At 38.4% G+C, this 24,903-nt stretch overlaps 2 pseudogenes; one reads left to right on the top strand and one right to left on the bottom strand.

Annotated features, from left to right (window-relative positions):
- The window catches only part of LOC140628637 (elongation factor 1-alpha 1 pseudogene), a 278,649-nt pseudogene that overhangs the window by 47,278 nt on the left and 206,468 nt on the right, over positions 1 to 24,903 (bottom strand).
- LOC140628414 (large ribosomal subunit protein eL13 pseudogene) overlaps positions 1 to 24,903 on the top strand; it is a 118,288-nt pseudogene that overhangs the window by 5,108 nt on the left and 88,277 nt on the right.

The raw sequence follows: 24,903 nt of genomic DNA, 5'->3' as shown, positions 1-24,903 counted from the left end.
CAAGAAATTTTAAGGGGGACTCTTAAAATTCCCCTTTAAGAAGTCCAGTGGAACAATCCACAAAAACAAGGACTGAATAGTTATCATGATGACACTAAATTCATATCTCTCAATAGTAACTCTGAATGTGAACGGGCTTAATGACCCCATCAAAAGGCACAGGGTTTCAGACTGGATAAAAAAGCAGGACCCATCTATTTGCTGTCTACAAGAGACTCATTTTAGACAGAAGGACACCTACAGCCTGAAAATAAAAGGTTGGAGAACCATTTACCATTCGAATGGTCCTCAAAAGAAAGCAGGAGTAGCCATCCTTATATCAGATAAACTAAAATTTACCCCAAAGACTGTAGTGAGAGATGAAGAGGGACACTATCATACTTAAAGGATCTATCCAACAAGAGGACTTAACAATCCTCAATATATATGCCCCGAATGTGGGAGCTGCCAAATATATAAATCAATTATTAACCAAAGTGAAGAAATACTTAGATAATAATACACTTATACTTGGTGACTTCAATCTAGCTCTTTCTATACTCGATAGGTCTTCTAAGCACAACATCTCCAAAGAAACGAGAGCTTTAAATGATACACTGGACCAGATGGATTTCACAGATATCTACAGAACTTTACATCCAAACTCAACTGAATACACATTCTTCTCAAGTGCACAGGGAACTTTCTCCAGAATAGACCACATATTGGGTCATAAATCGGGTCTGAACCGATACCAAAAGATTGGGATTGTCCCCTGCATAATCTCAGACCATAATGCCTTGAAATTAGAACTAAATCACAACAAGAAGTTTGGAAGGACCTCAAACACGTGGAGGTTAAGGACCATCCTGCTAAAAGATGAAAGGGTCAACCGGGAAATTAAGGAAGAATTAAAAAGATTCATGGAAACTAATGAGAATGAAGATACAACCGTTCAAAATCTTTGGGATGCAGCAAAAGCAGTCCTAAGGGGGAAATACATCGCAATACAAGCATCCATTCAAAAACTGGAAAGAACTCAAATACAAAAGCTAACCTTACACATAAAGGAGCTAGAGAAAAAACAGCAAATAGATCCTACACCCAAGAGAAGAAGGGAGTTAATAAAGATTCGAGCAGAACTCAACGAAATTGAGACCAGAAGAACTGTGGAACAGATCAACAGAACCAGGAGTTGGTTCTTTGAAAGAATTAATAAGATAGATAAACCATTAGCCAGCCTTATTAAAAAGAAGAGAGAGAAGACTCAAATTAATAAAATCATGAATGAGAAATCAGATATATTATTTGTGGGTAAGAAAAACATGGATTATTTATATGATACATGAATTTAAGGTAGTTTTGGAAGCATAAATAAGATTTTATTAAGCAAAATATGGTGTGGGAAATGATCATATTCCAAATGGCAAGAAAAAATGCACCAAAGTGTAAATGCTTGTCATAGGGTGCATTTTCAGAATGGCTAACTACCATTGGCTGAAAGATAGTCTGCAAGTGTTGTAAATAAAGAAAGATAAGGTTGGGGCATGTTGTAGAGCATACTGTTAATCTAAGAAGTTCAGTTTTATTAAAAAGAGTAAACCATTGGAAGTTTTTAAAATAGTGGTAACATAACAGACCCTCAAATCTTTATTGAAAGGGTGAATGAACGAATCAAAGATAAATCGAAATGTTTTATTTGGGTGACTGGGAAAACAGCAAAACTCTTAAAAAGGGAAAGATAGAAGGGGATCTGTTGGCTTTGGTCAAAGGGCTCAGTTTTTTATATAATTGAACATAAGGTGCTTGAAAGCCATCTGTATCTAGCTATTCATCAAATACATGGAGATGCAGGGCTGAGAGTTGGACATACAGATAAAAATTGAAAGTCTACCACATAGAAAGGATAGCTAAACTTGTAAAAAGTGAGTGAAATCACTAAGCCCAAAATCAGAGAAAAAATCAGAACAAGTATCCATGTGGAATAGGGAGAGAAAGAAGTAAGTTAAAGAGAAAAGGTATCATGTGAGAATTAGAAGAAGAATCCAGAGTTTGAAATATTATTGAAGCCAAAGAAATAAAGGATTTAAAGGAAGAGGATGTTTACCAATGCTGAGTGTTTCCAAGATATAGAAGAGGATGGGTTCTAAGGAGCATTAAGTTTGACAATTAGAAAGTCATTACAAATCTTCAAATAAGATGTTTCAGTAGACTACAAGGTACAGAAGCTAGAAGGTAAGTGTGAGAAAGTAGAAGCAGCAATTGTAGACTACTCTTTAGTTAATTCTGGTGATAAAGGAAAAGTAAGAAATGAGCTCGTGAATTTATCAGGAATAAGGGATGAATGTTCTTAGAACTGCTGAATCCTCTGTATGCTGGTAGGCATAAGGAAAGGAGTTTGGTACAAAGTAGAATATACACATGCAGACACACATATGCATACATAACACACATATACATACCTGTGTATATGTATACATAAGTGCACATTTGTATGTGTGTGTGTGTATTTAGAGAGAGAGAGAGAGAGAGAGAGAGAAAGGCAAAGAGAGTGGGAGGCCAAGAGGGAAGGGAAGGAAATAGAAGGAGGAAGGGGGATAAAAATATAAGGTAAAGATTGTAGCATGTTAAGTAAGGATAACTACTGAAGCAAAAAAAAAAAAAAACTACTGAAGCAAGATCCTGAAAAATCAAGAAGAGTTGGAATCAGCTAACCATGTACATGCAGTAATTAGCTCTGACAGGAAGGCAGGTGGGAGCTTCTTCCTCAGAGGCAGGAAAAATGGATAGGCTCAGATATAGGAAAGAGTTAAAGTTAAGGGAGAAAAAGAAACAAATAAGCATTCCTCTAATCAATCTGAATTTCTGTTACCCAGTAGTCTCCTACTTCTGTGTCTTGGACTCCATCTACAGGAAACCTGTAGTATTTATTTTCTTAAGCGTGTGTCCCTCCTCTCCTGCTCTGCGGATGTTTTATGTAGCAAACCAACATTGTCTTTTTCTTTCATTAACTACTAGTTTACTCTTACTATTTTTTGTGGCCCTTCCACTTTTACTACTTTCCTTTACTCCTTTCTCTATCCTTACCTAACATCCATTTTTATTCTGGCCCTCAACATAAAACACATGATCCACACATATTAGTTTCTGAATCTCTAATTCCCTTTCATAGACCTTTCCTGATTAGTGAAGATTATAGCTAGTGGTTGCTACATTTTCAAAAGGCTGAACTGTGATAGAAAGTGAATGCCAGAGAAAGGATAGCATAGTAGAAAAAAACCTTAAACATATTTATAGAATAAGAGTCAGTAGAAAATGAAGTGAGGTATTAAAAACAAAACAAAGCAAATGGTTTGATTCTAGAGCAAATGGAAGAAAATGAAACTCAAAGCACAGGTAGAAGGATTTTTCTTAGGCATAATGAGGATATTTTTCCCCTGAGGCAAAGGGAAGGAGTCAGTGATGGGTCAAATACGTACATGTTTGTAGGAAGAAGGGAAAGACTTTTATTCTCTGGAATAGTGAGGAGGTCAATTACTGAAAGTGAAGGTAGAAGTTATATAGTAAAAGATGGGAGGGGGTCTCATGGAAGTTCCAACAAGTTATTGTGGGAAACGAGAAGAGAGTACTCTAGGAAAACATCAGATTATCACATAACATAGAGGGTCAATGACAGCTTGATAGCCATAAAAATTTAGAAGCACAAAATCCATATAGTTGTAATATCTCATCTTACCATACTTAGCCGCCTATTTGTAGGAAACAATGGCCTGAATAAGAGAAATGGCCTAAGTGTAGAAAGAGTTAAATTAATTCAGGTGAAATTAAGACAGTGATGTATTCTAATGTCTCAAAAGAGTACATTCTGCCTGAAAAACTATAGGAGTTTGTTATGGCTGAAAGCATAGTATATGAGGTTGGAAAAGTTTATCAGGAACCTAATTATTGGTGTTCTCAATCCCTTTGGCAATGGGTATTCATTGAAGGGTTTTGAGCATGAGAATGACTTCTTTTGAAAATATCACTAGGGAATATTTGTGGAAGGTAGAATAAGAGGAGATATTGGAGGCAGAGAGGCTACTTAAGTTATTACAATAGTATAGATGAGAGATGAGAGGACACACACAGAGGTGGGCACAGAGAAAAGGAAATGAATTAGAGAGACCTACAGAAATGTTTGGTTGAGGATGAGTTTGAGAAACTTTGGTAACCAAATGGGATTTTAGTTTATTTGAATTGCTGTATTTCTTCCTACAGATCCTTATTACTCTACCCTATAGCTGATTAATGATCCTTCTTCTAGTAAAAGCCAAGAGAAAAAAAGATTAGAAGTAAATGCATCTAAAACTCATAGACTATTCTTAAAACTTGAATAGTCTAACAGAAAGAGTATAGGCTTTGGAATAAGAGAGTTCTGGGTTCTAAACCCATGTCCACCACTTAATATCTGTTGGGTTTAAGTGCAATATTGAAAACATGTATAGGAGATAGGTAGTTTGAACACTTCCTGGGTATGTAGTAAATGCTCAATAAGTGGTAGCTAGTTCTATTTCCATTGTTTTGTTGCTAACAGCATCTTTGCTATTATCTCAGTGTTCATGTAGCTCTTTTGCCAGGTTCTGCTACCCTCCTCCAGGTCTTGTTTTATAGTGTCACAGCCTGCTTCTGTCTTTGCACTGAAGTCATACCAAGCCATACTGTAGGCAGATGACTCCCCAAATATTGATAAATAAGCCACTGTGCTTTAAGTACACTATGTGCTTTAGGTCACATGGTGTGGAGGACCTTCCTTGCTTCTTATCCACTAAGCCAACTGGTACTAGATTTATACCAATGGCAGAGGCTGTCCTTCAAATCAGATTGCATTTGCCTGGCAAATAAAATCATTCCATACATAAATGGCTTCTCAAATCATGTATTTAATGGTTATCATACTGTATGTACAAATAAACCTTATATCATCCCATGTCATACATGAGTGTGTTATATGCATATTTTTCCAGACATGCTTCACATACAACCATCTTAAAAAGTACCAATAGAAGAAGCCTCTCCAATACCATCATGTAAGGAGCTCCTCCAAAAGCAAAATCTTAGTAGCCAAGACCCCTCAAACTGCATGGTCATCTATCACTGAAATAATATCTACCTAATAGGTGGGTGCCTTCAGAGACTGCCCTTCACATAACCTTTGATATGTACCTCTAATTACACCCTGTGAATGACAGAAATCTTGCCACATAGTGGCTCTCCTCAGGTTATACACATACAGACATAATCAAAATAGCTTACTGTTTTCTTCTAAATAAGTCTGCTATGGTTCCTTTAACAGAAGTAGCGTGTTTGGAGTTCTTTCCTAAGGAATCCACCGAGATGTTGCTCTAGAGGATGATTTATTTTCCAAAACTAAGGTTCAACTTTAAATGATAACCTGAGTTAGAGGTACAAAACAGTTTATGCATGAATGGAAATCAAAATGTTAGGGATTTTCCAAAATTTTCCTTCAGTATCATCCCTAAGGCCTTCAATTAAGAAGACCTCTGATAAGACCTTATTAGGTGCTCTTAACAATGTTCCTGTTAGGCAAATATTCTAGAATATTCCTTTGCTCAAGCTGTAAGTGGGCTCAATGGCATTCTCCATGCTCATATTTTCTTTATTATACTGTGAAACCACTTGCAATTTCCCCAAATTGGGGCAAAATGGGGATGTGAGAGGAGGGGATAAAAGTGGTCTATTAATTATTGGTCCTACCCTCATCTCACTCTCAAATATTCTTAAGGCCAACCTCAGAGGAAAAAAAGTCCATGTGATGGAAACCTTTATAAAATGTGAGGAGTTTGGCTATGATAGGAGGAGCAAGTAGTTTTAAGCAACAAATTAGGAATATGTGTTCAGGTAAAGGAAAATAGGCCTTCTGTGAGCCTAGAGATTTCAAGGACATTTATGACAGCCATGCCCAGTCATTTTACTCTTTGAAGAAATATTGAATAAATGCTTATAGAATATAAGATTCAAAGAAACTTTTATTAATCTTAATACATTTTTATAAACAACAACCAAAAAACAATCCACAAGGCTATTCTCAGAAGCAAGGACATGTAGGCTCCAGCAAGAAAGTTCTCCACTAAGGGGAACCCTCCTGTACTGTTGGTGGGAATGTGAAATGGTGCAGCCACTCTGGAAAACTGTGTGGAGGTTCCTCAAAGAGTTAAAAATAGATCTGCCCTACGACCCAGCAATTGCACTGCTGGGAATTTACCCCAAAGATACAGATGCAGTGAAATGCCGGGACATCTGCACCCCGATGTTTATAGCAGCAATGTCCACAATAGCCAAACTGTGGAAAGAGCCTCGGTGTCCATCAAAAGATGAATGGATAAAGAAGATGTGGTCTATGTATACAATGGAATATTACTCAGCCATTAGAAACGACAAATATCCACCATTTGCTTTGATGTGGATGGAACTGGAGGGTATTATGCTGAGTGAAATAAGTCAATTAGAAAAGGACAAACATTATATGGTCTCATTCATTTGGGGAACATAAAAAATAGTGAAAGGGAATAAAGGGGAAAGGAGAAAAAAATGAGTGGGAAATATCAGAAAGGGAGACAGAACATGAGAGACTCCTAACTCTGGGAAATGAACAAGGGGTAGTGGAAATGGAGGTGGGCGGGGGGTGGGGGTGACTGGGTGATGAGCACTGAGGGGGGCACTTGATGGGATGAGCACTGGGTGTTATTCTATATGTTGGCAAATTGAACACCAATAAAAAATAAATTTATATATATAAAAAAGAAAGTTCTCCACCAAAAAAAAAAAAAAAAGAAGAAGAAGAAGAAAAAAGAAAGTTCTCCACTCTAGCCCTAAGAAGGTTTGTGCTGCTTTCCTTCAGCCCCCAGTGTTACCTTGGCCCTTAGGCACATCAGGCCTAGTTTGTCACCACCTAACAATTTCCCAGTATAGGTCATTTCATTTTATTTCCTGCTAGTGTACAGTGTAAAGCACCTGAGCATAATAATGAATTGAAAGCATTTATGCTCACTAGTGGACATCTCTGACACAACCTGGTGGCTATGTCTCACTATAAAATGGGCCCTTCAGGCTTTTCTGGTGTCTGCATGTGTGCTTGTATATGTTTATGTATACATGCATGTGTGTACATAGTAACTAACAAGTAAAAACAAGGCAGCATCCTATAAGAACTAGAGCAGTGAGTTTCTACTGAGTATGACTCACTCCAGGATGAATCATGTGCCCCTCCTGTGCACCAAAGTTAAATAACCACTAATATCTATGAAATTACATAGCACTTCCACTCCAGAGTAATCAAACACTTGCCAGAATTTCCTGAATACATTGATTTCAGTAGTTGGACCCCAGAAATTCAACTATTGAGACACTGAAAGATTTACTTCTGATGGCAGACATAAAATTGATTGTCCTAATGGTGAACTAGATGAAAACAACTGAAATAGAAGGTGGTATAAGACTATATGTGGAAATTTGAATAAGCATGTCACAAACATAACTTTTGTCCCAAATCTAGGAGGTCATACAGAATATCATTCAAGAAATACTAAAATATGATTGGAACCTTGCATAGGCCAAAGAATATGACACTGTAATTGAAATAGAAAATCCTGCTTTAATCTTTAGTCTTTTTAATACAGGAAGTCATTGTATGTCTAACTAAAATTCCAAATTGAAGAATAACTGGGTCTCCCAAAGCTTGTTCAGAAAGTCAGAGATAAAAGAATACCATTTTCAGTCCTACATCAACATTGTTCAATTTCTAGTTGTTGGGAAAAGTGTCCCCAGCCTGCAATGTTGAAAAGCAGGCTAATGAATCTCTTCCATAGCCTCTTATTGGTCTATGCTTTGCACTTCTAAAGAATAGTGCTGGGTGAAGTAACTTAAAATGAAAGACACTGAACAAAGGGCCACAAGTTACAACTGGGTTAAAGACCTTGAGTTAGATAAAGCCAAGTGCTAGATGACAACAAAGAAAGTAAGAGACAGCACATGAGAAACTTAATGTAGCCCTGTATGTATACTCTGAGGTAAGGTCTGTGTGAAATAGGTTCTCACAAAAAGGAGAAAGAAAAAGAAGTATGCAGTATGCAGTATGGAAAACGCTATGACAAAGGTAAACACAAGAATCTATGGGATTACAGTGACATCTAACAGAGGCTTGAAGGATTAGGGTAACCAAGGAGGGCTTCCTGTAAGATATGACATCTGAAATGAGCTTTGAAGGATGAATAAGATTTTATCTAATGGAGAAGTTGTGGCAGGTATTCCACATAGAGAGAAAACAGCCCGTCCAAAGGAGTGAAGGCATGAAAGAGGAGAAGAATGTACCATCTCAAAGTAGCTCTGCTTGGCTGGACTACAGTGTTTGAAGGAGTAGTGAGGAGACAGCAAGATAGGACAGAAGAGAGAATGGCAAGATAAGGGACTGGAGCAGCTAGCAGGAACCAGATCACACATGGCCTTCAGTGGCACTGTCCTTTATGCTCCACACATGTTATGATTGTAATAATGAAGTTTGTGAAAACGGAGATTGTATGTTTTGTTCATTAATTCATCCTCAAGGTCTCTAACATAGTACACAGCACAGAATAGATGCTCCCAAAGAAACATGAATGAATCTCATGCTAAGGGATTTAAACATTATCCTAAAGGCTAAGAATGTCCATTAAATGATTTCAAGCAGAGAAGTAACATGGTCAGATTTCCATTTGAGATAGGCTCTGGTTGCTGGGTGGAGAAAAAATGAGATAAGTCAACACTGCATGTGGGGAGAATGTCTATAAAGCCATTGCAGCAATCCAGGTGAGAGAAGATGCTGGCCAGTGATAAGGAATTTGGAAAATTGTGTTAATTCAAGAGATATTTAGGAAACAGAACGAAATGAATGGGGCAATTGAATAAGAAAGATGGAAAGAATGTGTCAAAGATGGTACCACAAGTTTGATGACTTGAACAAGGTGGTACTATTTACTAAGATGGAGAATACTGGAAAATGAACAAGTCTGTGAGGCAAAGAAGAGGTATGTAGGTAAGGTTTTGGCAAGGGGTGTAAGTGTGAGGAGAGTGAGTGGTGAGGAGAGTAAGGAAAACACTGGTTTCATTTTGGAAACTTTGAGCTTAAGATGTCTGATGGACATTCAAGTGACTATATATCCAGGAGCTGGTTGCATATATACATGAAGCTCAGAATAAAAATCTGGAAATATATACTTTGAAATCTCCATGCAGATGGTAGTTGAAAATATATATGTCCCTGTTTATTGACTCTTTTAATGTCTCCTCTAATAATGCCTGTGGCCCAAGGAGCTCTACCTAAAAAGTTGGGCCGCCATTACCTGAATTCCTAAGCAGAAGTTAATCTTCTTCCTCATGTCCCCTAATCCAGCCCAGGCCTCAATGGGATCATTTGATAAATCCCTCAAGAGACTGGGAAAAATTCTCTTCCTCCCACAGTTATTGCAGGTTCTACAGATCCCCAGAGCTCTGAACTTCTAATGACACAAGGGTGCCCTCCAGTGTTCAGCATGAAGCATTCAGGGGTAAAGAGAACAGAATTAGGGACCTTTGCTCTTGAGAAGCGCCATTGCCCTGTCACTCTCACTATGGGGAGACATAAACAACATGGAACCTCAGATTAGGAAGGACTGTAGGTACTTCTTATTCTGGAAGGGAATGAGGAGAGTTGAGCTTGCAATATACTTTTTCAGTTAGCCCCAGCAGGTAGGAGATAACCTATAATGCCATTTGTTGAGTAGTAAGAATAATCCCTGCAGGTCTGGGTTCTCAGCAAGTCTCGGGAGGAACTACAAGATGGATCAGTCAGAGTCCTATTATTTTTTCAAAAATAACAAGCCTCGGAGCATGAATACAGATGTTTTTGCAAAACTAGAGAAATAAAGGAACTTGTGCCATAGGCCTCCTGGACACACTAGCATCTGAATAAGTACCAAAGCAAGGCTAATCACTTTGTTTGTGGGTACCACCTCCACCACTGGAAACTTGTTGATATACAAACCGTGGTCCCCAGGTAAGAGTGGAAGATTCATCTTTTACCTTTACCTTCGAAATGCAGTGAGGAGGGCATCTAGGTGGTGTGCTCTGCCCTTTACACTGGTAACCAGATACTAAGGTCATCCTAGTTTAAATGGACACTCTCTTAGATATTCCATTTTGGGAGGGATAGAGATAATTGAATCGATATGCTCATGAGATAACATGAAAAAAACAGTATTATCAGTATGTTACTGCTCATATCCACTTCCTGGTCTATTGCCTTTACAGAGTAAGTTCCAAGTGCCTCACTATATCCTAAGGAAATCTATGTTCATCTTATACTGGACTTTTGTCATAAGTTCTAATAATGCCCACTATGGCCCTACACCATCTGTCACTTCCTTACCTGAGATTTCAGACAAATATGCACCTTGCCAGAGGCATTTCCATAATTTAAGGTAAACTACATGGGAATATGATTAATCTGGGATCTGGGGCCTATGGTTAGGTTAAGCACTTGAATTGTTTCCCTAAGCCTGAGGCCAAGTCCTTTTGATAATATATAGATAACAGCTTGTGGCAGAAGAACATCAGGCCCCTGTACTAGGCAGACCCAGAACTTCAGCCAGCTATACATTTATTAGAGTGCTTACTATGTATCAGGCACTGGTACAATGCTAAGTAGATCACATTCCTGGAATTCTTTGATTTTACCAGACAACTCAGATCACCTCAAAATCTGCCCTAATAAGTATGCCCTGACCTATTATCCAAGCTGATAACTTTAGGGGGCATCCATCTCCAGCTATAATCAAACAAAATGATCTGGCAGAGGAAGTTCATGCTGGTACTGGAGTAAAAGTCTGGTATACCCCAAAACAAAAAAAGGATAGAACAGACTAATAGTTCCCTCTATTTAGAAGTCCGTCCTCTATAATTAAGAGTCTCTTATAGTTTGTCCCTTAACTATACAGAACAAACTGAGGGTTGATGGAGGGAAGTAGGTGAGTGATGGGCTACAATGGTGATGAGTATTGAGAGCACTTGTTGTGGTGAGCACTGGGTGTTTGTTATATGCAAGTGATGAATCCCTAAATTCTACTCCTGAAACTCATACTATACTGTATGTTAAATAACTTGAATTTAAATAAAATCTTGGAAGAAAAAATAAATGACTGGCACAAAAAAAATTTCTAAGTAGATCACTTGTATACAGCATAGTTTTTCAGCCTGGACACGAGTGACAGTTCAGGCTGGGTGATTCTTTGTCAGGTAGAACTGGAGGTGCTATCCTGTACATTGTAGGATGTTTAGCAGCATCCCTTGTCTCAACCCACTAGAAACCAGTAGCAACACTCCTAACATTATGTGGCAACCAAAAAATGTCTCCAGACATTGTCAAATCTTCTCTGGGGGGAATGGGAACACAAAATCACTGCTGGTTGATAGCCACTTCTATAGTCTTTAGCCACTGGTGGGAAATTGTCATTTGTATATACCTTTAAAATAAATCTCATTGTACAACCTAGATATATACAATTTTTTATTTGTCCATTGTACCTCAATAAAGCTGCGGGATGGGGAAGAAACAAAAAAAAAAAAAAAAAAAGAAAGGGAGCAAGCCTGTCCTCAAATACTGTGGCTATGCAAAGACACTTTTATGCCTAGTGATCACTCAAAATATTGATTAAAGTTTACATAGACTTTTAGATTTATTTATTTATGAGAGACACACAAAAATAGGCAGAGACATAGGCAGAAGGAGAAGCAGGCTCATCGCAGGGAGCCTGATATGGGACTTGATCCCAGGACTCCAGGATCACAATCTGAGCGGAAAGCAGATGCTCAACCACTGAGCCACCCAGGTGCCCAATATAGACTTTTACATAGACTACTATAACATCCTCCAATATAATAGCATCTTGGAGGCCAATACCTTTGGTAAGTCAAGGATATAATATACCACCCACAGCCCCTATATGTGTCTCTGGGATTACACAACATTAGAATTTATCTATACCTTGCTCCCTTTCCACTGCCATAACTTCAATCTGATGATTACGGAATTTCCTCACTAGAGATGACACATTTTATCCCTATTCTGGTTCTCAATCTTTTTGCAACCATAATAATTCAAATTATTTATCTATTTAGTTTCCAGGATCTTTGAAGTTTCCAAATCTAGGATCAAGTTTGAAGAGTAGTATTGAAGGCCCTTCATAATGGCATCTACTATTAATGACTAAATGGAGCATGACAAATGTTTGAGTAATAACTTCTGTTGTTCTATCTACTGACAACTCAGAAGGTTTGACTACAATGTAAAACATTATTTTACATGAAACAACTCCTACAGACCAACCATGTTTTCTACCCCCAAAACAACTAATACCTGCTAACTGGTCAGTACTATGAGAACTGCAAGAGCTTCACAAGGGCTTGAAGCCAAGGACTGATATATATTGAGGGAGGATATTCATGAGAAACTCTATATAACTGTATATAGGCAAGTACCTACAATCTATGCTGAAGGATGAATACTTGGGACTTTTTGGGGTGATAGTCAACTGCCATGCTCTTCTGATGCCAACCGCCCTCTTCATTTGCATACATTTTACTCTCTACCATTCTCTAGAATGTCTGTTCACTGGGAACTGAGGCTCACTACCCACCCCCAAACATACCCAACAAACTAGCAAGGAGAACCAGAGTACACCACAGAGAAAGGGCTAGACTTTTGGCAGGAAAACTACCAAACCAATAAAGAAGCTATGGTCCACAGAAGCAGCCATAGAAACATACTTTCAGAAAAATCATTCAGAAGGCACTGCTTTCCCACAGGTCAAATTTCTGATCTGCCTCTACCAAAGAAAAAGATAATGAAGTAGTGTGATAATGTCAAAATATTTCAGTGCTACATACCTATCAAGTCTGTGACTGCGTAAAAGAGCTCTTAATAAAAGAAGACAGCAAGTATCTGAATTCTAGTTCAAATAACCTCTTCTTGCATTAGCTATTTTTGGTCCCTGAAGCTTAGTTTTTCACTTTGGTTACAACTACCAGAAGTTAAGATATATAACTCTAGGACATATTCTTTCCTAAATGAATTTAGAATTTTCCCTGCCAATATTTTCCTTTTTAATTTATCTTCTTTTGAGTGCTTTCAACAGGATCAAACCAACTCTGGGTTGACACATTTTTTTCCTTATTAATGCCTTCAGTAAGTTTTCTGCCTATATTTGTTCTTTAAGATGGCTTTGCATGTCTGCTATAATTCCATAGGCTGATTTTCAAGCCTAACCTTAACCCTAACCCTATAATTATCAAGGTCAGTTCCCCAGCTGACCCTGAGATGAGCCCTATAATCACACCATTATTTTTTGCCTGCAGGCATTTTCTAAAGCATGTCACATGTAGAGGGAAGCCAAGTAGAGTGAATGATATGAATAAGTTGAAAAGACAGAGACTGCATTTTACAGAAACAAAGGCAACTGGAATTTTCAAAGCAGAGTATGAGAGAGGAGAAACTGCAAAGAAATCACACCAGAATCTGTAAAGTTTCCCTGGGACTATTCTGTTGAATACTAAGACATACATGCATAAGGTGAAATGCCAAAAAGGCTAGGCAAGTAACAGTTAATAGAGAGGTTTCAGGTGAATAATGTCTAGTGCTCATACACAGTGATGGGACACATTTGACTTCCATCCAGCTAAAGTGGAAACATTTTACTGAAATCTGGAGCACTCAGTATGTTTCAGAAGAATTAGTTTCCTATGGCTGTAGTAACAAATTACCACAAACTTGATGGCTTAAAACAATAGAAATCTACTCTTTTATAGTTCTGGAGGCCAGTAGCACAAAATCAATGTGCCATCAGGGCTGCACTCTCCCCAGAGGTTCCATAGAATATGTCCTTGTCTTTTCTAGCTTCTGGTGATTAATGGATGACTTAGCTTTCCTTAGCTTGTGGTTGCATCACTCAAATCTCTGCTTGCACTTCACATCACCTTCTCCTCCGTGCATGTGTCTGTCTGTGTGTGTGCATGTGTGTAAACTTCCTCTGTCTCACACTTATAAGGCTACATGTGATTGCATTTAGAATCTTCCCTGATAGGAATGCCTGGGGGACTCAGTGGTTGAGCGTCTGCCTTAGGGTCAGGTCGTAATCCCAGAATGCCTGGATGGAGTCCCACATCGGGTTCACTGCATGGAGCCTGTTTCTCCCTCTGCCTATGTCGCTGCCTCTCTCTCTTTCTCTCTCTGTGTCTCTCATGAATAAATAAAATCTTTTTAAAAAATCTTCCCAGTTAAGTCAAGATAAGCTCATCCTTTCAAGATCCCAAACTCAATCACGTATTTTACATTACAGTAATATTCACTCTTTTACCGTAAAAAGTAATAATAATGGATTCTGAGGACTTAGAAGTGAATATATCTTTGGAGGAGAGAGCATTTTTCAGCCTATGTTACCCTAGTAGTAAGACTAAAATAAACCTAGAGTAAGGCTTATAGTTGATCCAACCTAACAAAGCTTTAAAAGAGCCTAAGAGTGACATCAGCAAAATGGCAGAGTAGGAAGCCCTGGACCATTCTTCCCCTCACAAACATATCAATTTAGCAACAATTCATGGATAAATTCAATTTGTGAAGAATCCAAAAATGAAGTGAAAGGTTCCTGTACTCTGAGTGATTGTGAAACCAGACTCATCAAAGCTGGTAGGGAGTTTTCAGACACCTTACCCAAGTCCCTGCCCTGCGTACGATGCCATATGATCCAAAAGAGACCATCAGGCCCCTGGCTTTTCTGGGGCAAGGGAAAAAGATGGTTTGCACATCTAGCATCCTAACTTTCCTGAGAGGCCTTCCCAGAGGATTGACTTATGACCTACCAGTCTTGGAGTTTGGATGGGTCCATCACAGTCTAGTAGGCTAGGGGAGAACATAGACAGCTGCTTAGGTTGGTAAATGCCATAGCTTTCCCTCCTGGCTCAGCACACAGGAACAAGAGGCAAAAAATTTGATAGTGGGTCACCAGGAGTAATAATAAGTGGTGCAACTACTATTTCCACCTTTTGATTCCTGGACTCATGAATCGTGACTATCAGTGAAATACCACCATATATTGGACATTGATTCATAGCACCTTCAGTTTTCTGGAGAGCCTTGCCCCTTACTGAAAGATATTGCCACCAAGTTGGCACAGCAATTGAGGCATTAAAGAGCCATTTGATCATTCTATCAAGCCAGCTGCTTCATGATGGTGAGAAACATGATAAGTCTAGTGAAATCCATGAGCAGATGCCATTGCCACATTTCTTTTGCTGCGAAGTGAGTTCCTTGATCAGAAACAATGATGTGTGGAATACCATTATGTTACGTAAGGAATTCTGTAAGTCCAGGAATGGTAGTTTTGGCAGAAGCATGGCATACAGAGAAGGCAAACCCTATCCAGAGTGTCTATTCCAGAGTGTCTATTCCAGTAAGGACAAAACACTGTTCTTTTCATGATCAACTTGCCATCAAATAGCTAGTGAAAAAGTGGATATCAAAATTTAAGTTTAAAAATATAATATCATTTATGATTGTGAAAAACGGAAAAGCCTTAGCTGTAAACCTAACATGTAAAAAAAAATTGTATGCTGAAAACTACACAAGAAAGGAAATTTTAAAAACCAATCTAAATACATAGAAAGATATAGCATGTTTATGAATTAAAAGACTCAGAAGAATAAAGGTGTCAATCCTCCCCACACTGATATCCATATGTAACATAATTCTTACCAAAACCCAAGCAAGATCTTTTGTAGACTATATATATCTACTATGTATAGATATATAAAGAATATACCTACAAAAATATCTTGCCTGGATTTTTGGTAGGAATTATTGTAAAACTTACATGAAAAGTCAAAAACCCTAGAAGAGGTATCAAGACAGTTTTGAAAAAGCACAAAGTGGGAGGAATAAATCTATGCAACCTCAAGATTTATTACATAACTACAGTAATAAAGACTGTGTGGTATTGGCAGAATGATAGACACATAGATCAATGAAGCAAAATAGAGAACCCAGAAATAGATATACACAAATATGCCCAACTAATTTTGGCAAAGGTGCGAAAACAATTCATTGGAGTAAAGATAGCATTTTCAAAAATAAAAAGTATTGGAAAATTGGAAATCCAAAGGGAAAAAAGTGAGCCTCAGCCAAAGACTCACTTTATACAAAAGTTAATTGATTCTTTGAGCTAATAAATGCTTGTTATCACTCTAAAAACATTTACTTAATTTTCTATCTGAATCCAAAAAAATAAACAACAAGAGTAAAAATAAATGAAATGGGACTACACCAACTTAAAGTTTCTGGATGGCAAAGAAAACAATCAACAAAATGAAAAGGCAACCTATAGAATGGGAGAAAATATTTGCAAACCATATATTTGATTAGCATTTAATACCAGAATATATAAGCAACTCTTACAACTCAATAACAACAAAAAAATCAATAAATAATCAATAAATAGCCCCCAAAAACCCTTGTACACTGTTACTGGGAATGTAAACTGATATAGCCACTATGGAAAACGTGATGGAGTCCCTCAAGAAATTAACAGTAGAATATGATCCAACAATTTCACTTCTGAATATATATCCAAAAGAAATGAAATCACTATCTCAAGGAGGTATCTGCACCTCCATGTTCACTGCAGCATTATTTACAAGAGCCAAGACATAAAAACAACCTATGTGTTCACTGAGAGATGAACAGATAAAAGTGTGATTATACGATTATGCGTGTGTGTGTGTGTGAAATAGTCAACCATTTAAAAAAGGAAATCATGACATTTGCTGCAACATGGATGGACTTTGAGGCCATTAATCCAAGTAAAATAAGTCAGATGTAGAAAGATAGATAAGGTATGATCTTATTTATAAATGGAATATAAAAAAATCAAACTCATAGAATCAGGGAGAGTAGATTGGGGATTGCTGGGGCAAGGAGATAGAAAAAAATGGGTGATCTGGTCGAAGGGTACAAACTTCCAGTTATTAGATAAGTAAGTTCTGGGAATGTAATATACTGTATAGTGACGTTAGTTAACAAGACTGTATTGCACACTTAAATGTTGCTAAGAGAGTAAATATTAAAAGTTTTTACCAAACACTGGGAAAAAGTAACTATAGGAGGTGATGGATGCATTAACTAACCTTACTGTGGTAACAATTTTGCAATACAACACATATTAAATCATCACATCATACACCCTAAACATACACAATGTTTTTTGTTTGTTTTTTAACATACACAATGCTATATGTCAGTTATATTTCAATAAAGCTGGGGGGGGGGGTAATAAGGTCACTTGTACTCTAGTAAGAAGGCTAAAGTTAACTAAGATTTTCTGAAGTATGCATTTTCATTTAATCATCCATAATGAGGGGGAGGGCAAGATGGAGGAGGAGTAGGGGTCCTCAACTCAGCTGGCCCCACCAACTTACCTAGATTACTTTCAAATCATCCTGAAAAACTACAAATTCGACCTGAGATTTAAAGAGAGAACAGCTGTAACGCTACAGAGAAGGGTTTTCACTTCTAACAAGGTAGGAAGGCAGAAAAAAATAAAAAAGAATCAAGTGGGGGAGGTGCCCCACGGGGAACCAGCTAAGGCCAGGCAGCAAAAGCCTTGGAGACAGGAAAGCTCAGCCCTGGAGAAGCAGGAACTTTAAAAAATTCACACTGGACTCTTCCCGGACGGAAAGCCACTTAGCAGGAAAATCTAGCAGAATTGCAGGAGGAGCAGTGGAGCCTCCAGTTTCCCGGAGTCACTAATGGAGGAAGTGCGCCCAGGGAAAAGCGCGCCACAGACTGTGGGCGGATCTCAGTAAAGGGCTACAGCGCACGCCCGGCGGGAAATCGAAGAGAAGCCGGTTGGTCAGGTGGGTGCTCTAGGCTGATGGGTCTGTGCTCTGCTGCCTTCAAGAGCCACTGCCCAGAGCATGATTCCAGCAGCACAGGCCCCGGATGCCAGGGCACTGGGTGGAAACAGCCAGCGATCCTGTGCTCCCCCCGGGACAGGCGGAGACAGGGAGGGCACAGGACAGCAAGGACTCTCCTGCCACCGGGCACGCCCACGCTGTGCAGTTCAGCACACCTGACCCGGGAGCATCCAGGCCAGTGTGGACTGGAAGACTGCTATAGTTACTGGGGGAGCTGACTCCAGAGCTGGAGAGCTGGCCAGAGCCAGTGTTGTTGTTCCTCCTTGTTTCACCCTATGCCTGGGAGAGGTGGGACCGCCAGAGAACAGAGGCCTCATGGGGTCAACAGATCCCATTGAGCCCGGCACTGGGCAGGGGACGGGGCAGCTCCCTCAGGTGCACACACCTGAGAATCAGCACAGAAGACCCCTCCCCCAGAAGACCAGCTGGAAGAACAGGAAGAAGAGCAAGTTATTGAACAAGCAGCGCTGGAAAGCTCCAGGAGAAGTCAGTGGGATTTACAGTATATGGAACCAGAGGGTACTCCTCCTTTTTTTTCCCTTCTATTTCCTAGTACAACTTGTTTTTATATCAGACTGTAAATTTCTATTTTTTCTCTTTTCCCACCTTAACTACAATATTTTACCACCTCTTCATTTTTAAATTTTTCTCCCATTTTGACTTTGATATTTCTACAGATACAGGCCCTAGATATATTTTCCACCTCTAGATTACCTTCAACCTACTCAACTTAATTTTGGGAGATATACAAGATAAGGTTTTTTTTTTGTTTTTGGTTTTGGTTTTCTCTGCCTCTTTTGTTCTACAATTGCAGGACTTAATACCTTCTAAAACATGGCCAGTATACACCGAGAACCAACTGGTATACTGTGCTGGTTCATTCTGTGAGATTCCTCATTCCCATTCTGCCCCCCTCTTTTATCTCATTTATGTTTTGGTGGTCAATGCTGGGGTCTTCCACAAGTACTTCTGGTTAACATAAGTTTGGGACTGAGCATCTTCTAACATACACACTTAATATACTCAAACAAGAGGATCACCCTCTAGAACCCCTCAGATAGACTATCTGCCAGTCCCCTCTTTTTCTTCTTCTCCTTTTTTTGTCCTTTTTGTCTTTTCTTTTTTTTTTTTCATTTTCTTCTTTAGGATCCTGGCCTTTTACATTTTAGTACTTTGTTTTAAAATTTCTTTTTCAATTTAATGGTCCTTTTGTTTTATCTCTTTCTGATCTTTGTTTCCAATTTCTGGTCTCTGACCTAGGCAGAATCATCTAGGTAGAAATTTACTTAGGTCGTGGTTGATATTCTTGACCAAGGCCGCTCAAACAGCCACTCTGCACTGAGCAAAATGACTAGAAAGAAGAACCCACCACAAAAGAAAGAATCAGAAACAGTACTCTGCCACAGAGTTACAGAATTTGGATTACAATTCGATGTCAGAAAGCAAATTCAGAAGCACAATTATAAAGCTACTGGTGGCTCTGGAAAAAAACATAGGGGAATCAAGAGACTTCATGACTGCAGAATTTAGATCTAATCAGGCCAAAATTAAAAATCCATTAAATGAGATGAAATCCAAACTGGAGGTCCTAACGATGAGGGTTAATGAGGTAGAAGAGAGAGTGAGGGACATAGAAGACAAGTTGATGGCAAGGAAGGAAGCTAAGGAAAAAAGAGAAAAACGATTAAAAGACCATGACGAAAGGTTGAGGGAAATAAATGATAGCTTCAGAAGGAAAAAAAAAACCTATGTATAATTGGGGTTCCAGAGGGTGCAGAGAGGGACAGAGGGCCAGAAAGCATATTTGAACAAATCATAGTTGAGAACATCCTAATTTGAAGAGGAAAAGAGGCATTCAAATCCAGGAGATAGAGAGTACCCCCCCAAAATCAATAAAAGCCATTCAACACCTCGACATTTAATAGTGAAACTTGCAAATTCCAAAGATAAAGAGAAGATCCTTAAAGCAAGAGACAAGAGATCTCTAACGTATATGGGGAGAGCTATTAGATTAACAGTAGACCTCTCCACAGAGGCCTGGCAGGCCAGAAAGGGCTGGCAGGTTATATTCAGTGTACTAAATGAGAAGAATATGCAGCCAAAAATACTTTATCCAGCAAGGCTCATTCAGAATAGAAGGAGAGATAAAGAACTTCCAAGATAGACAGAAACTGAAAGAATATGTGACCACCAAACCAGCTCTGCAAGAAATATTAAGGGGAACTCTGGAAAAGAAAGAGGAATCCCAAAAAATAATCCACAAAAACAGGGACTGAATAGGTATTATGATGACACTAAATTCATATTTTTGAATAGTAACTCTGAATGTGAATGGGCTTAATGATCCCATCAAAAGACGCAAGGTTTGGGATTGGATAAAAAACAAGACTCATCTATTTGCTGTCTACAAGAGACTCATTTTAGACCCATTTTAGACTCATTTTACACCTCCAGCCTGAAAATGAAAGGTTGGAGAGCCATTTACCATGCAAATGGTCCTCAAAAGAAAGCTGGGGTAGCCATTCTTATATCAGATAAATTAAAGTTTATCCCAAAGACTGTAGTAAGAGATGAAGAGGGACACTATATCATAATTAAATGGTCTATCCAACAAGAGGACCTAACAATCATGAATATTTATGCCCCGAATGTGGGAGCTGCCAAGTATATCAATCAATTAATAACTGAAGATAAGGCATACTTAGATAATAATACACTAATACTGGGAGAGTTCAACACAGCACTTTCTGCAAATGACAGATGTTTTAAACATAACATCTCCAAAGAAACAAGAGATTTAAATGATACACTGGACCAGATGGGTTTCACAGATATTTACAGAACTTTACATCTGAACACAACTGAATACACATTCTTCTCAAGTACACATGGAACTTTCTCCAAAATAGACCACATACTGGGTCACAAATCAGGCCTCAACTGATAACAAAAGATTGAGATTTTCCCCTGCATATTTTCACACCAAAATGCTTTGAAACTTGAACTCAATCACAAGAAGAAATTTGGAAGAACTTCAAACACGTGGAGGTTAAAGAGCAGCTCCTGCTAAAAGATGAATGGGTCAACCAGGAAATTAGAGGAGAACTAAAAAGATTCATGGAAACTAATGAAAATGAACATACAACCATTCAAAATCTTTGGGATACAGCAAAAGCAGTCCTGAGAGGGAAATACATCGCAATACAAGCATCCCTCAAAAAAAGAGAAAAACTCAAATACACACACTAGTCTCACACCGAAAGGAACTGGAGAAAGAACAGCAAATAAAACCAACACTGAGCAGAAGAAGAGAGTTCATAAATATTCAAGCAGAACTCAATGAAATAGAGACCAGAAGAACTGTAGAACAGATCAACAAAACCAGGAGTTGGTTCTTTGAAAGAATTAATAAGACAGATTAACCATTAGCCAGCTTTATTGAAAACAAAAGAGAAAAAACTCTAATTAATAAAATCACGAATGAAAATGGAGATCACAACCAATACCAAGGAAATACAAACGATTTTAAAAGCGTATTATGAGCAGCTATACACCAATAAATTAGGCAATCTAGAAGAAATGGACTCATTTCTGGAAAACCACAAGTTACCAAAACTGGAACAGGAAGAAATAGAAAACCTGAACAGGCCAATAACTGGGAAGAAATTGAAGCAGTCATCAAAAACCTCCCAAGACACAAAAGGCCAGGGCGAGATGGCTTCCCAGGGGAATTCTATCAAACGTTCAAAGAAGAAATAATACCTATTTTATTAAAGTTGTTCCAAAGGATAAAAAGGAATGGAATGCTTCCAAACTTGCTCTATGAAGTCAGCATCACCTTAATTCCAAAACCAGACAACGACCCTACCACAAAGGATAATTATAGATCAATACCCCTGATGAATACAGATGTAAAAATTCTCAACAAGATACTAGCCAATAGGATCCAACAGTACATTAAGATTATTCACTATGACCAAGGGGGATTTATCCCCGGGTTGCAAGGCTGGTTCAACACTCATAAAGCAATTAACATGATAGATCATATCAACAAGAGAAAAAACAAGAACCATAGGATCCTCTCAATAGATGCAGAGAAAGCATTGGACAAAATACAGCATCCTTTCCTGATCAAAACTCTTCAGAGTGTAGGGATAGAGGCAACATTAGTCAGCATCTTAATAACCATCTATGAAAAGCCCACGGCAAATATCATTCTCAATAGGAAAACACTGGGAGCCTTTCCCCAAAGATCAGGAACACGACAGGAATGTCCACTCTCACCACTGCTATTCAACATACTACTAGAAGTCCTAGCCTCAGCAATCGGACAACAAAAAAATAAATAAAACGCATTCAAATTGGCAAAGAAGAAGTCAAACTCTCCCTCTTTGCAGATGACATATCGTATGTAGAAAACCCAAAAGACTCCACCCCAAGATTTCTAGAACTCATACAAGAAATCTGCAGTGTGGCAGGATACAAAATCAATGCCCAGAAGTCAGTGGCATTTCTATACACTAACAATGAGACTGAAGAAAGAGAAATTAAGGACTCAATCCCATTTACAATTGCACCCAAAAGCATAAGATACCTAGGAATAAACCTAACCAGAGAGGTAAAGGATCTATACCCTAAAAACTACAAAACACTTCTGAAAGAAAATGAAGAAGACACAAAGAGATGGAAAAATATTCCATGCTCATGGATTGGAAGAATTAATAATGTGAAAATGTCAATGTTACCCAGGGCAATTTACACATTCAATGCAATCCCTATCAAAATACCATGGACTTTCTTCAGAGAGTTGGAACAAATCATCTTAAGATTTGTGTGGAATCAGAAAAGACCCCGAATAGCCAGGGGAATATTGAAAAAGAAAGCCAGAGCCAGGGGCATCACAATGCCGGATTTCAAGTTGTTCTACAAAGCTGGAATCATCAAGACAGTGTGGTACTGGCACAAAAACACACACACAGATCCATGGAACAATAAAGAATTCAGAAATGGGCCTTCAACCTTATGGTCAATTAATATTGGACAAAGCAGGAAAGACTATCCACTGGAAAAAGGACAGTCTCTTCAATAAATGGTGCTGGGAAAATTGGACAGCTATGTGCAGAAAAATGAGACTAAACCATTCTGTTACACCATACACAAAGATAAACTCAAAATGGATGAAAGATCTAAAGTGAAACAAGAATCCATCAAAATCCTAGAGGAGAACACAGGCAACACCCTTTTTGAACTTGGCCACTGCAACTTTTTGCAAGATACATCCATGAAGGCAAGGGAAACAAAAGCAAAAATGAACTATTGAGACTTCATCAAGATAAAATCTTCTGCACAGCAAAAGAAACCGTTAACAAAACTAAAAGACAACCTACAGAATGGCAGAAGATATTTGCAAATGACGTATCAGATAAAGGGCTAGTATGCAAGATCTATAAAGAACTTATTAAACTCAACAGCAAAGAAACAAACAATCCAATCATTAAATGGGCAAAAGACATGAACAGAAATTTCACAGAGGAAGACATAGACATGGCCAACAAGCACATGAGAAAATGTTACACATCACTGGCTATCAGGGAAATACAAATCAAAACCACAATGAGATACCACCTCACACCAGTGAGAATGCGGAAAATTAACAAGGCAAGCAACAACAAATGTTGGAGAGGATGTGGAGAAAGGGAAACCCTCTTGCCCGTTTGGTGGGAATGTGAACTAGTGCAACCACTCTGGAAAACTGTGTGGAGGTTCCTCAAAGACTTAAAAATAGACCTGCCCTACGACCCAGCAATTGCACTGTTGGGGATTTACCAACAGATACAGATGCAGTGAAACGCCAGAACACCTGCACCCCGATGTTTATAGCAGCAATGTCCGCAATAGCCAAACTGTGGGAGCAGCCTCGGTGTCCATCGAAATATGAATGGATAAAGAAGCTGTGGTATATGTATATAATGGAATATTACTCAGCCATTAGAAACGACAAATACCCACCATTTTCTTCAATGTGGATTTAATTGGAGGATATTATGCTGAGTGAAGTAAGTTAATTGGAGAAGGGCAAACATTATATGGTCTTATTCATTCGGGGAATATAAAAATTAGTGAAAGGGATTATAGGGTAAAGGAGAGAAAATGAGTGGGAAATATCAGAGGGTGACAGAACATGAGAGACTCCTAACTTTGGGAAACGAACAAGCGGTAGTGGAAGGGGTGGTGGGCTGGGGATGGGGTGACTGGGGGCACTGAGGGGGGCACTTGATGGGATGAGCACTGGGTGTTATGCTATAGGTTGGCAAATCGAACTCCAATAAAAAAATATACAAAAAATGAAAAAATCCATAATGAAATCTGTAGTATAATGATATACTGAGCTTACTATCTACCCAGCACATTGTTTTGCATATTTTTTTCCACATTTGTAACCAGATTACATTGGTTATTAAATACTAATGTAATGATTGTAATGGTTAATCATCCATATGCAAGAAAAATATGTAAGAGGAAAAATTGTTCCCCACCAAAAAAATGGGGAAAAGACCTGGATAGACATTTTTTACAAAAATTATATATAGAAATGGCCAACAACTTTATGAAAAGATACTCAACATCATTCATCATCAGGGAAGTGTAAATCAAACCCTAATGAGATATCACCTCACATATGTTAGGGTGGCTCTTTTTTATGTTCATTAATTTTAATACTCTGGATAAGCACCGAGAAAATGATCCCTCTAAATACAGTAAAGAAATGGCAAGGGACTGAAAATGGGACATAGGAAAATGTTTATTTAAAACAAAACCATAGGGACCCGTGGGTGGCTCAGTCAGTTAAGCATCTGCATTTTTATTTTTTGTATATTTTTTTATTGGAGTTTG

This window comes from Canis lupus, chromosome X, assembly GCF_048164855.1.
Source record: "Canis lupus baileyi chromosome X, mCanLup2.hap1, whole genome shotgun sequence".
NCBI classification, from domain to species: Eukaryota; Metazoa; Chordata; class Mammalia; order Carnivora; family Canidae; genus Canis; species Canis lupus.
Note: the sequence above shows the minus strand (reverse complement) of the source record. Positions and strands in the feature narration are given on the sequence as shown.